This window comes from Melanotaenia boesemani, chromosome 18, assembly GCF_017639745.1.
Source record: "Melanotaenia boesemani isolate fMelBoe1 chromosome 18, fMelBoe1.pri, whole genome shotgun sequence".
Taxonomy (NCBI): Eukaryota; Metazoa; Chordata; class Actinopteri; order Atheriniformes; family Melanotaeniidae; genus Melanotaenia; species Melanotaenia boesemani.
In genome coordinates, this window is record NC_055699.1 from 28,237,038 (window position 1) to 28,247,794 (window position 10,757).

The 10,757-nt window shown below is 41.4% G+C and overlaps 1 non-coding gene across 1 annotated transcript; it reads left to right on the forward strand.

Moving 5' to 3' along the window:
- Positions 1 to 5,746: 5,746 nt before the first annotated feature.
- Positions 5,747 to 5,818, forward strand: trnaa-cgc. Its single transcript has one exon. It is a non-coding gene; the product is annotated as a tRNA-Ala (tRNA).
- The last annotated feature ends 4,939 nt before the right edge of the window (positions 5,819 to 10,757 follow it).

The window sequence follows — 10,757 nt, forward strand, 5'->3', positions numbered from 1 at the left end:
GCAGAACGTTGACAGAACTCTAGCATTGTACCGAAATTCTAGAAGAAACTGATGATTATACACCAGCAGAGACTCCAAAAGCAGGGAGCCCAGGCATAAAATCAGTAGCCACATACACCAGTACCATCTTTAGCTATGTTACTTGAGCTAAACACCACGCTCACAAGAGCGTTTAGCAACAACAAAACCAGTTTATTCATTGTTACGTATAATGTCTTTGCTCCTGAAGTCCAACATTTTTGTGATGGTTTAGTAATCGTGCTGCTCTGGTCTGCGGCTTCTACTGTCAGTAAAAACTCAGACAGAAACAGTTGTTAAAACTTTCCTGCTTTCACCTCCAAACTGAGGTCAGGAGGCTGAGGGGCAGCAGCTAGCTTCAGGGCTAGCTCCTTTCAATTTACCCAACAGTGGTGAGGCAGACATGGGACTCTAACTAGAGCTGTGTGGTGTTTATTGCTAAAGCTTGTAGCAAAGCATTCACCACTAAACAGGCAGTTTCTCACAGCAACTTTCTGTGCTCCGACTCAGACCTGCCTTTGCATCAAACCAGTGGACATAACATGTCCCTCTCCACCTTTAAACAGCATCATGTCTTTGCACGCGACAACTCTCATCCAAACAAAAAAAGTAGACTTTTCTTTAAAAAGAAAGACTAATTGCTTAGTAATGCACATCCACAGTTGTAACTTACAGTATATTTACAACTATCCTCACACATAAAACTAAGAATAAATTTTGATTTTAGTACTTTCAAAGCATGCCTAGGCAATGAGAAAAATAGAGACTGAGAAAAAAAATGCTGAAAGGCATCACTGAAAATACTGAGACCTCAGATGACAAAGACATTTTAGTAGTCTGTGTTAAGTCATTTGGCAATTTAAAGCCAAAGGAAGTGAGGACAAACCCATTCAGTCTTTGGACCCACCAATAAAGTATGAGAACTGTGGTTCTAAACTTTAGCGATTTAGATTCTGAAACTAAAAGTGTTACTTTCATTCCCAGTCTCCCCTATATATAATTTTAGCTACTTGGATTTTAATACAAAGAATACATTTAAAATGGACAAGAAGCTGTGGTTTTCTATGGTTGTTGTGATATGGGTTTCTAACTAGAACTATTTTGACTTTGCATTCAAAGTTCAGGACTGGTAGCGACATCTCAACCTTTAGCCACCTCAGCGGGCTTCACCCTGCAAATATTCAACTTTAAGGGCTAAAAGGGATGAGCAATCCTTCTGGAATTTTGAATTGTTGCTGTTGGGCCCCAAGCTGGGAAACATGACAGCAGTGCTACCACTCCCAAAAACAAATAGATACTAGTTGTTCGCTTTTGCCTGCAACTAAAATGTGTACAGAAAATACTGGAAAAGATGCTGTGGAGAGGTTGTTTAATTCTGTAAATGTGTATGTGTCATCTACCCCTCAGTCAGAGCTGACATCAGGTTTTTTTCAGGTTAATGGATGGTTGCTGAAAGTAAGAAAAGATAATATTGATGATATATAGATGGTACAGTTAGCTTAATTCTGTGAACTTCTTATGAAGAAGGTTCGATAGTTCAGGGATTACTCTAGCCCACTGTCCTGCAGGTGTTAGATGTTACCCTGCTGCAGCGCACTTTGCTCAAATCAGTGGGTCATTAACAGGCTTGCGCACGAACTGACAACAAGCTTTTGCCATTCCATCTTATCTAAATCAGGTGCATTGCAGCAGGGAAAGATCTAAAACTTGAAGGACAGTAAACCTTGAGCATCAGTCAAGCACCCAACTTTGATGCAGGTGACTGTGGTTCATAAGAATGTATTCTCATGGCATCACTTCTTAATAGCACAATATTTATTCTGGTTGATAAAAAAAAATTTTCATATATAATGAAATTTCAGTGTTGACTTGTTTGTTTTGGACAGTGAAGAAGAAAAATTGCAAGACCCAGAGTTCATATCCCATACCGCATGACCTCAATCTTTTCCCAGCTTTGCCAGTTAGTTTAGCCATCTAAACTTAAAAAGATGGTAGTGGCAAGTCAGAGAACAACATGCTGAATTTTATTTCAAATCACTGCACTGTTTTTAACCTGGGTTTTTCCTTTGAGTTTCGCTCTTTCATTGAGGCCTGGATGAGTGGCAGTATAATCACCCTGCAACTTTTGAAAATTCTGCAACTAATTGGACTCATGGGACTCAAAGAAGTGGGCCGATTTAGAGAGTGAGTTTGAATGAGTTGTTAGTGTAGCTTGGCTTTTCTTCTTGTTTTCCTTGTCAGTTCAGTTATTTGCTAGTGAGCTCAATGTTGGACGTTTGTTGACTTTAATGAAGAAGGCTTTTGACAGTGGCAGTTTGCTGAGTGTCGGTTGTAGGATGTGTAACATGTTAGATTAGGAATATGAAAACTGCTGTTCTGTGTGCGATATTCTTCAAACTTTTATAACAGCACTGCACACTGAAAAATGTTTCTTTGCACATCTGGGAATACTTCATATAGGCATTCCACCTCTTAGCCCTGCTTTATTTCTCACTGCAGAGTGTGATTTTGTTTCCTACCACAACCCAGTCTTCTCGCTGTAACAGTTTAATCCAGTAAATTGTGATGTGTACATAAATAATATTACGCAATTTGTGCTGGGGAGGGAGTAAGTAGAAAACTACTTTGGGTGTTTAACAGTGTCCTAAAACACTTTATGCATGCCATCTTAGCAGTAGGTGTTTGACTCAGCATCTCATCTAGATAATGTACTGTGTAGATTTTGTTGTTGTCACCTACCTTGAAATTAGAAACACTGATGTCAACCTGTGTTTGACAATGACATATTTTTTATGTTTGTTTGGAAACTTGCATGCTAACATTTATGCAAAGAACCAACTTTCCAGTCAGTTTTAAGAGGATGCAATGAATAATGTAGGCATCCATCCATTTTCTACCACTTTTCTGAGGTTAGGTCAGGGAGACAGCTGCTTAAGCAGAGCAGCCCAGACTTCTCTGCAATTTCTTACACCTCATCCGGGTGGATCCCAAAGCCTTTCCAGGCCAGCCAAGTGATACACCTTCCAGCATGTCATATGTGTTCCCTGGGGCCTCCTCCCAGTGGTAAGTCCCACACGTCACCTGGGTGGCATCCAGGAGGCATTCAAACCAGATGTCCAAGCCACCTGATCTAGCTCCTCTGGATGTAGAGAAGTAGCAGCTCAAATCTGAACCCCTCTCATTTTATGACCGTTTTACAAACGTGAAGCATAAATTGGGCCTTCTTTTGCCTCTGGCTCAGTAAATCTTGGTGATAGCAAAAAGGAACTTACAGTTTTGGAATCTGTGAGATGTGTGCCTTTAGTATAGGTGTCATTTGTCCATGTACATGCCATTGGGTGGACACGAGGAGCCAAAATTTATACATATATTTTAGTTACTTGTTTGTTGTCTTAACTTTGTTTGATGGTGATAGAAATGGTTTTACTGAACTGTTAGCTGAAATTCTGGACTTTCTGTGGATATTACACATTTATAGTCACGTTTAAAATTCATAAAGCCGGATGTTAACCCCTTGACTCCCAGTAGCGGACTGTGCAGGCACAAGAGGTTAAGCTAAACAGTGAAGCTAAGAATGTAAAGTTAACGAATTTATAGGCAAGAAATGTGAATAATGACCCACTAAAGGTGCATAGATGGAAGTTATTGTGCATATTGTGAGTTTTTATCTCTCCTTTCAATCTAGAAGCTGTGAGATTCTCATCCTGCTTTCTTTCTGTTCACCTGATGCTGATATTCATCACATATTGTTCCTTCTGTGTTTAGAAGGAAGCAGCTTCACAGCTTTAAATTCATCCTGCTGGCTTTTTACCTTTTAGTTAGTAAATCCTGAACATTTCATCCTTCTTTCTCATAAATATTTGATTTTATAAATGTATATGAAGAAATATTTTAACTGTTGCTGTTTAAAGAGAAAACTGCTGCTAAACCTGTTTATGTGTTTAGTGCAGGGGTCAACAATTTGATAAATATCTACAATGCAATGCATGTGGAGTTCCCGAAGGTTCCATCCTGGAGTCTCTTTTGTTTATCATCTACATGCTCCCACTGGCACAGGTCATAAAGTAAAACAAAATTAGTTTAATATAGCTATGCAGATGGCACGTAGATATATGTCACCAAGAGACCGAGGCCCCGTACAGGCTCTTGGTAAATTCATTGAGGAGATAAATGACTGGATGTGACTGAACTTTCTTCAGTTATGCAAAAACAAAACTCAGATGATTGTATTTGGAGCCAAAGAGAAATGATTAAAGGTCACCACAGAGCTTCAGTCTACACCTAAAAACCACCAACCAGGCCAGAAATCTGGGTGTATTGATGGACTCAGACCTTAACTTTGAAAAACACATTAAAGGAATTACAAAGTCAGCCTACAATCACCTTAAGAAAATGTCAAGGATAAAAGATCTGATGTCTCAGCAGGACCTGGAAGAACAAGTCCAGCTTTCATCTGTATTCGGCTCGATTATTGTAACAGTGTTTTTACAGGTTCTACTTAAAAGATCAAATAGACACCTGACACCTATTTAGAACTCTGCTGCTCGAGTCCTCACTAAGAAAGTGGACCACATCAGTCCGGTTCTGACATCTTTACACTGGCTGCCTGTTCGTCAGAGAATAGATTTTAAAGTTCTGATGCTGGTCTATAAAGCTTTGAATGTTTTAGGAAGAAAATATGTCAGTAATCTCTTGACCCAGTATGAACCTACCAGAACCCTCAAGTCATCTGGATCCAGTTTCTTATCAGTTCCCAGAGTCAAGGACTAAGCTAAAATTGGCCGCTACAACAAACAGAAGCAACAACACCATTACTTCTTGTTTCTGGGCTTACATCAAACTGTAAATCATAAAGCATGTAATTTAAAAGAAAATGGACTTCAAATGAATAAATATGCTTTTCGTTTCCCCATTTATAGACAGCTGGACTAAGACTAATTAAATTGCAACCTAATGTAAAACCAAAAATGGAAGTGGTGCACTGTTTTGTTAAGTCATGACAACACATTTGAGGTATGTGTCAGTGCGACAAATAACATGATATGTGGATGAACTCAAAACTCTCCCCTATTAAAATGTTTTATTTTGCTCTCAAACCTGGGTTTGATGCTACATTCCTGTCTGGTATGAATGAGACTGTGTCATATTTGTCTTCCAGAGAAGGTTTTAAGTGTTTGTATGAAAAACTCACACTAACAAGTTCCCTTCTGAGGAAAATGTTTTATTTAACAGACAGACCCCATCATTGTTGATGTCAAAAATCATAAACTACCACACACTGAAACTGCAAGGCTCACCTAGATGTACATTAAACATAGCTGACACCATACACAGATGTAATGTAATAAGTCTGTAATGTAGATACACATCCTACCAATAGCTCAATCATACCTGCATGGATTACAGTTCTAGTCATGAAAGATGTAGGGGAGAGGGTTAAACAGGTGGTTATAGAAGTAAGCTTTGGTCCGGAGATCCTGGGTTCTAGTCTTTGGTGTGTTAACAGAGATGAACTACTCTAAGCTCTAAGTGGCAGGGGCTTTAGTAGACCTTGAGACAGGTAAAATGCAAAGGTGAATATTTATAAAGTACAACGGTAATTATTACTTGAATGAGTGAATCGAAATTACTGCAAAATGTTTTCCTCATTCTCAAAACACACACACGTGCACATACACACGCATCTCTACTCAGGAACACCAATGAAATCAAAAAGCATGTCTCTGAAGGGGATGTAGCTCAGTGGAAGAGCGCTTGCTTCGCATGTATGAGGCCCCGGGTTCAATCCCCGGCATCTCCAAACTAACTCATGTTGACAGTGAGTGGAGAGTTTAATCACTTTCCTACTGTTTTGTCAAAGGTCAGCAAGGAGCCTGTAATATTGTCTGACATTTAACTTAATGCGTTATAGTGAAATGCTTCCTCTTGTCATTTCTGTACGAGTAGGATGTGTCGGATATTCAGTGCCTGTTCAATGAAAAAAGAAAATCATTTCTTTTTTGTACCACCTTTCCTCAGGGCTTTGTCTCTCACAGAAGTTGTATTACAAAAAAATATCATGCCTACACACAATCATGTGAACACAAAACCTGAATGTGATGGTCCATCAGCGTCTTCCTGTGCAGATCCAGATTCTCCCAGCAGTGGCTGGATTTTCATATTTTTTCCAGTTACTTCCCTTAAAAAAGACAGACCCATTCTAGCAAATGACAACTACCTAGGCAGCTCTCAGTTGTGTATTGTCTTCCACATGGTGGAATAGTTGTTTGGAAATGGCCTTATAACCCTTCCCAAATTGATGCATAGCAACATTTGCTTCTCTAATGCAGAATCTTACTATTCAAACCTCTTATGTATTCAGGCATGAAAATATATCTGGTCCGAAGCAGCAGACCAGTTCTTAAAAAGAAGTAAAGTGAAGTGAAATTTTATTTTCACAATAACAACATACTAAAGCAAGCCTGGGATGATCCACTCCACTCCTTTTAATCTTATTCCTGGGTACCTATAGATTAGTTTTGCACCCATTGTGCTGCCTTTAAGGCTTTTCTTTAAATAAATAAGTTGGTGTTAAAAAAGTTGATAGCTTTCAATAATATTCAAGGTGGTTACAAATTGTTTCGGTAAATAATTAATGGTTTCTTTACGTTTTTATTAAAAAATATTGTCGATAAAATGTACTTCCGGTTTCCGGTTACGTACTTCCGGTCTCCCGGTTTCCGCTTGTAAGCAAGAGCCCATGTGCAAGGAAGACCATACGAATGTTATCAGAAGCCATCCGTGCTGAATTATCAGGCAGGAATGCCGTAAGTTCATTATATTATGGTTAATACAGATGAGATTGGATATTAATGATTATTTCGCTAAGATATGCCTTTGATGCACTAGATGCACTTTGTTTTGTACGTGATGACTGCATTGTTAAGATTGATTTATTTTCCGTTATTACAGTTTTCACCACATACTGTTCATGAAGACAAATAAACCCGCTTCAGCCAAACTCCAGGGTCTTCATCTGTGGTTTAACTCGGTGTCACCAACATCTTTGTTGAAAACACTACAGTGAAAAGGCACCAATTGATGATTCATCACGGTCAAAATGGCAAGCAGTGACAAGTCTGTACGGAGTTACAGGACCGGACATTCATCTGGATCAGCAGTAAGCGCTGCCCATGCTCGAGCTAAAGCGGAGGCTGCTAAGGTTAGAGCATCATATGCAATTAAAGAGGCACAAAGAAAAGTGGAAAAGGCTAAAATAGATGCAGAACTGGAAGTGCTAACTTTACAAAGGGAAGCTGATGCTGCCATAGCTGAAGCAGAAGTGCTAGAGGATGCCGAGGCAATACAAGAGAGGCCTGAAAGCATAAAATCTTCATCAGAAAAAGTAAAATTAAGACGCACAACTGAATATGTACAGTCTCAGATGGACATAAAAAAATCTCCATGTCCTCAAGAATTACAAACCAACTCTCACCCACAAGCAAGCTCATCTAACGCATTTGTAACATGGGATCCCCCCGATGAAGATGATTTAGAGCCACCACCCATTAGCTCAGAACCAAAGCTTACAAAGGACAGTATTGCTGCTCTAACTAATCATAATCTGCCCAGCCAGACCAGAGGGGAAACAAAACCCAAATTAGAGAAACCAAATACTCCTCTCAATCCATTTATCTCACCATTCATGCCTCGCTATAGCACTCCAGCCAGCTTCTCACATCCAGCTGAGCCATTTGCCCAATATATGGCACGACGAGATCTCATCACGTCAGGCCTTTATCAGTTTGACGACAGGCCAGAGAATTTTAGAGCATGGCACTCTTCATTTACTGGTGCAACTGCTGGAATCCAACTTAGTCCTATTCAGGAGCTAGATCTCATGACAAAATGGTTGGGGAAGGAGTCAAGTGACCAGGTGAAACGCATACGCTCAGTATATGTCAACAATCCCACATTGGCCTTGTGCAAAGCATGGGAGAGACTAAATGAATGTTATGCAGCACCCGAAATAATCGAAAGATCACTCTTCCAACGACTGGACAGTATTCCGAGAATAACAGCTAAAGATCACGTCAAGTTGCGTGAACTAGGGGATCTGCTACAAGAGATTCAAGGCGCCAAGGAAGACGGATATCTCCCTGGCCTGCTCTTTCTGGACACGTCTCGGGGAATTTGCCCCATCGTTGACAAACTCCCATATGGACTTCAAGAGAAGTGGATGTCGCATGGCTCTCAGTATAAAGAGGAAAATCAAGGCTGTTTCCCACCTTTTGACTATTTCTGCAGATTCATATGCAAAGAGGCAAAGAAACGCAATGATCCAAGTTTCAACCAACAGAACAGCCAAACACACTCAAAACCGGAGAAACCTTATGCAAAGAACTTTAACACTAATAAACCAATAACTGTGCACAAAACCAATGTTTCACCCCCCAACAAGGACTTTAACAGGAACTGTCCACTGCATAATAAGCCACACCCACTCAAAAAGTGCAGAACATTCAGGAATAAGCTACTTGACGAAAGGAAGGCCTTCCTCAAAGAAAAAGGAATATGCTACAAATGCTGCTCTTCAGACACGCATCTTGCAAAGGACTGTAAATCTACAGTTAAGTGCTCTGAATGCAACAGTACAGGTCACGACACAGTCATGCATCCTGGTCCTCCACCACAGGCCAATAAGGCTCCTCCACCGGCACAAGAGAATGGCGGGGAGGGAGAAATCAATCCTGACACAGTCGATGTCACAACAACCTGCACAGACGTGTGTGGTCCAGGTCAGTGGGGCCGTTCATGTTCTAAGATATGTCTCACACGGGTGTACCCTAAAGGTTACAAGGACCAGGCTATTAAAGCTTATGCCATATTAGATGATCAGAGTAACCGTTCCTTAGTCAGACCTGAGTTCTTTGAGCTTTTTGACATTAAAAGCGAACCTTTCTCTTACAACCTTAGAACATGTTCCGGTACTGAAGAAACGTGGGGTAAATTAGCTGAAGGCTTTCAGATTGAGTCACTAGATGGGTCAGTAGTTATCCCTCTACCCCCGCTTATTGAATGCCAGGACATCCCGAACAACAGGAGTGAAATCCCAACCCCTACCGCAGTACTACATCAGCCACACCTCCAGTTCATAGCTAAGTACATCCCAGAACTAGACCCAAAAGCTGAAATACTCCTGCTACTAGGTCGAGATGTTTTACGGGCACACAAAGTTAGGCAGAGTGTCAATGGCCCCCATAACGCACCCTTCGCCCAACGCTTAGATCTGGGGTGGGTCGTAGTCGGAGAGGTTTGTCTGGGTAATGTCCATAGACCCACGGTCAGCGCTCTTAAAACAGTTGTTTTGGAAAACGGCCGCCCCACAGTTTTTGGACCATGCAACAGCCGTCTACAACTCAAGGAAATGCCACACACAAACCGGCCAGGTAAAGCACCTGAACAAGCCCTGGGACAAACAGTTTTCAACCGGACAGAAAACGACAATAAACCAGCTCTCTCAATACAGGATACTCTCTTCCTAAAAATAATGGACAACGCTATGTACAGAGATGAGGACAACAGCTGGGTCGCCCCACTTCCATTTAAAGAACTTCGCCAGCAACTGCCAAACAATAAAGAGCAAGCAAACAGTAGGTTCTCGTCCCTAAAACGCAACTTAAACAGGAAACCTGAAATGCAGGAACAATATGTGGCATTCATGGGAAAAGTCTTTTCCAGTGGCCATGCTGAAGTGGCACCCCCACTAAAACACGGAGAGGAGTGCTGGTTTCTTCCAACTTTCGGGGTTTATCACCCACAAAAGCCTAATCAGATCAGGGTTGTTTTTGATTCTAGCGCCCAGTACTCTGGTGTCTCACTCAACAATGTTCTCCTTACTGGTCCCGATCTAAATAACACACTCATTGGAGTCCTTCTCCGCTTCCGGAAAGAGAGCATTGCCATCATGGCGGATATACAGCAAATGTTTCATTGTTTCATGGTACGTGAGGACCACCGTAACTTCCTCCGTTTCTTGTGGCATAAAGACAACGATGTAAACAAGGAAGTTATCGATTATCGCATGAAAGTCCATGTATTTGGCAACTCACCGTCTCCTGCCGTTGCCGTTTACGGACTACGCAAGGCCATCAGGGCAGGTGCAAAGGACTATGGCGATGATACAGTCAGGTTTGTGGAGAGACACTTTTACGTAGATGATGGCTTGATCTCTGTGCCCTCTTCCACTGAAGCCATAGACCTGCTTAGGAGGACACAAGCCTCACTTGCAGAATCCAATCTGCACCTGCATAAGTTTGCCTCTAACTCACAGGCAGTCATGCAAGCCTTTTGCCACGAAGACTACGCTCCAGTCACTAAAGACTTAGATTTAGGTGGTGAAGAAACACAATCTCAGCGAAGCCTCGGTCTTATTTGGGAAACAACAACGGACACGTTCACTTACTCAGTGGCCAAAGCAAACAAACCATTCACTCGGCGCGGCGTACTGTCCTCTGTTAATAGTGTCTTTGATCCCCTGGGCCTATTAGCACCGGTCACGATCCAAGGAAGAGCTCTTCTCAGAGAGCTCATTTCAGAATGTTCAGATTGGGACACACCCCTTCCAGCGGACAAACAATGCAAATGGGAAACATGGAAAAATTCCCTTCAGGACTTAAAAGAACTACATGTTCCTAGAACATACACATCTACCTCACTCAGTCAGGCAACACACAAAGAACTTTGTCTATTTTCGGACG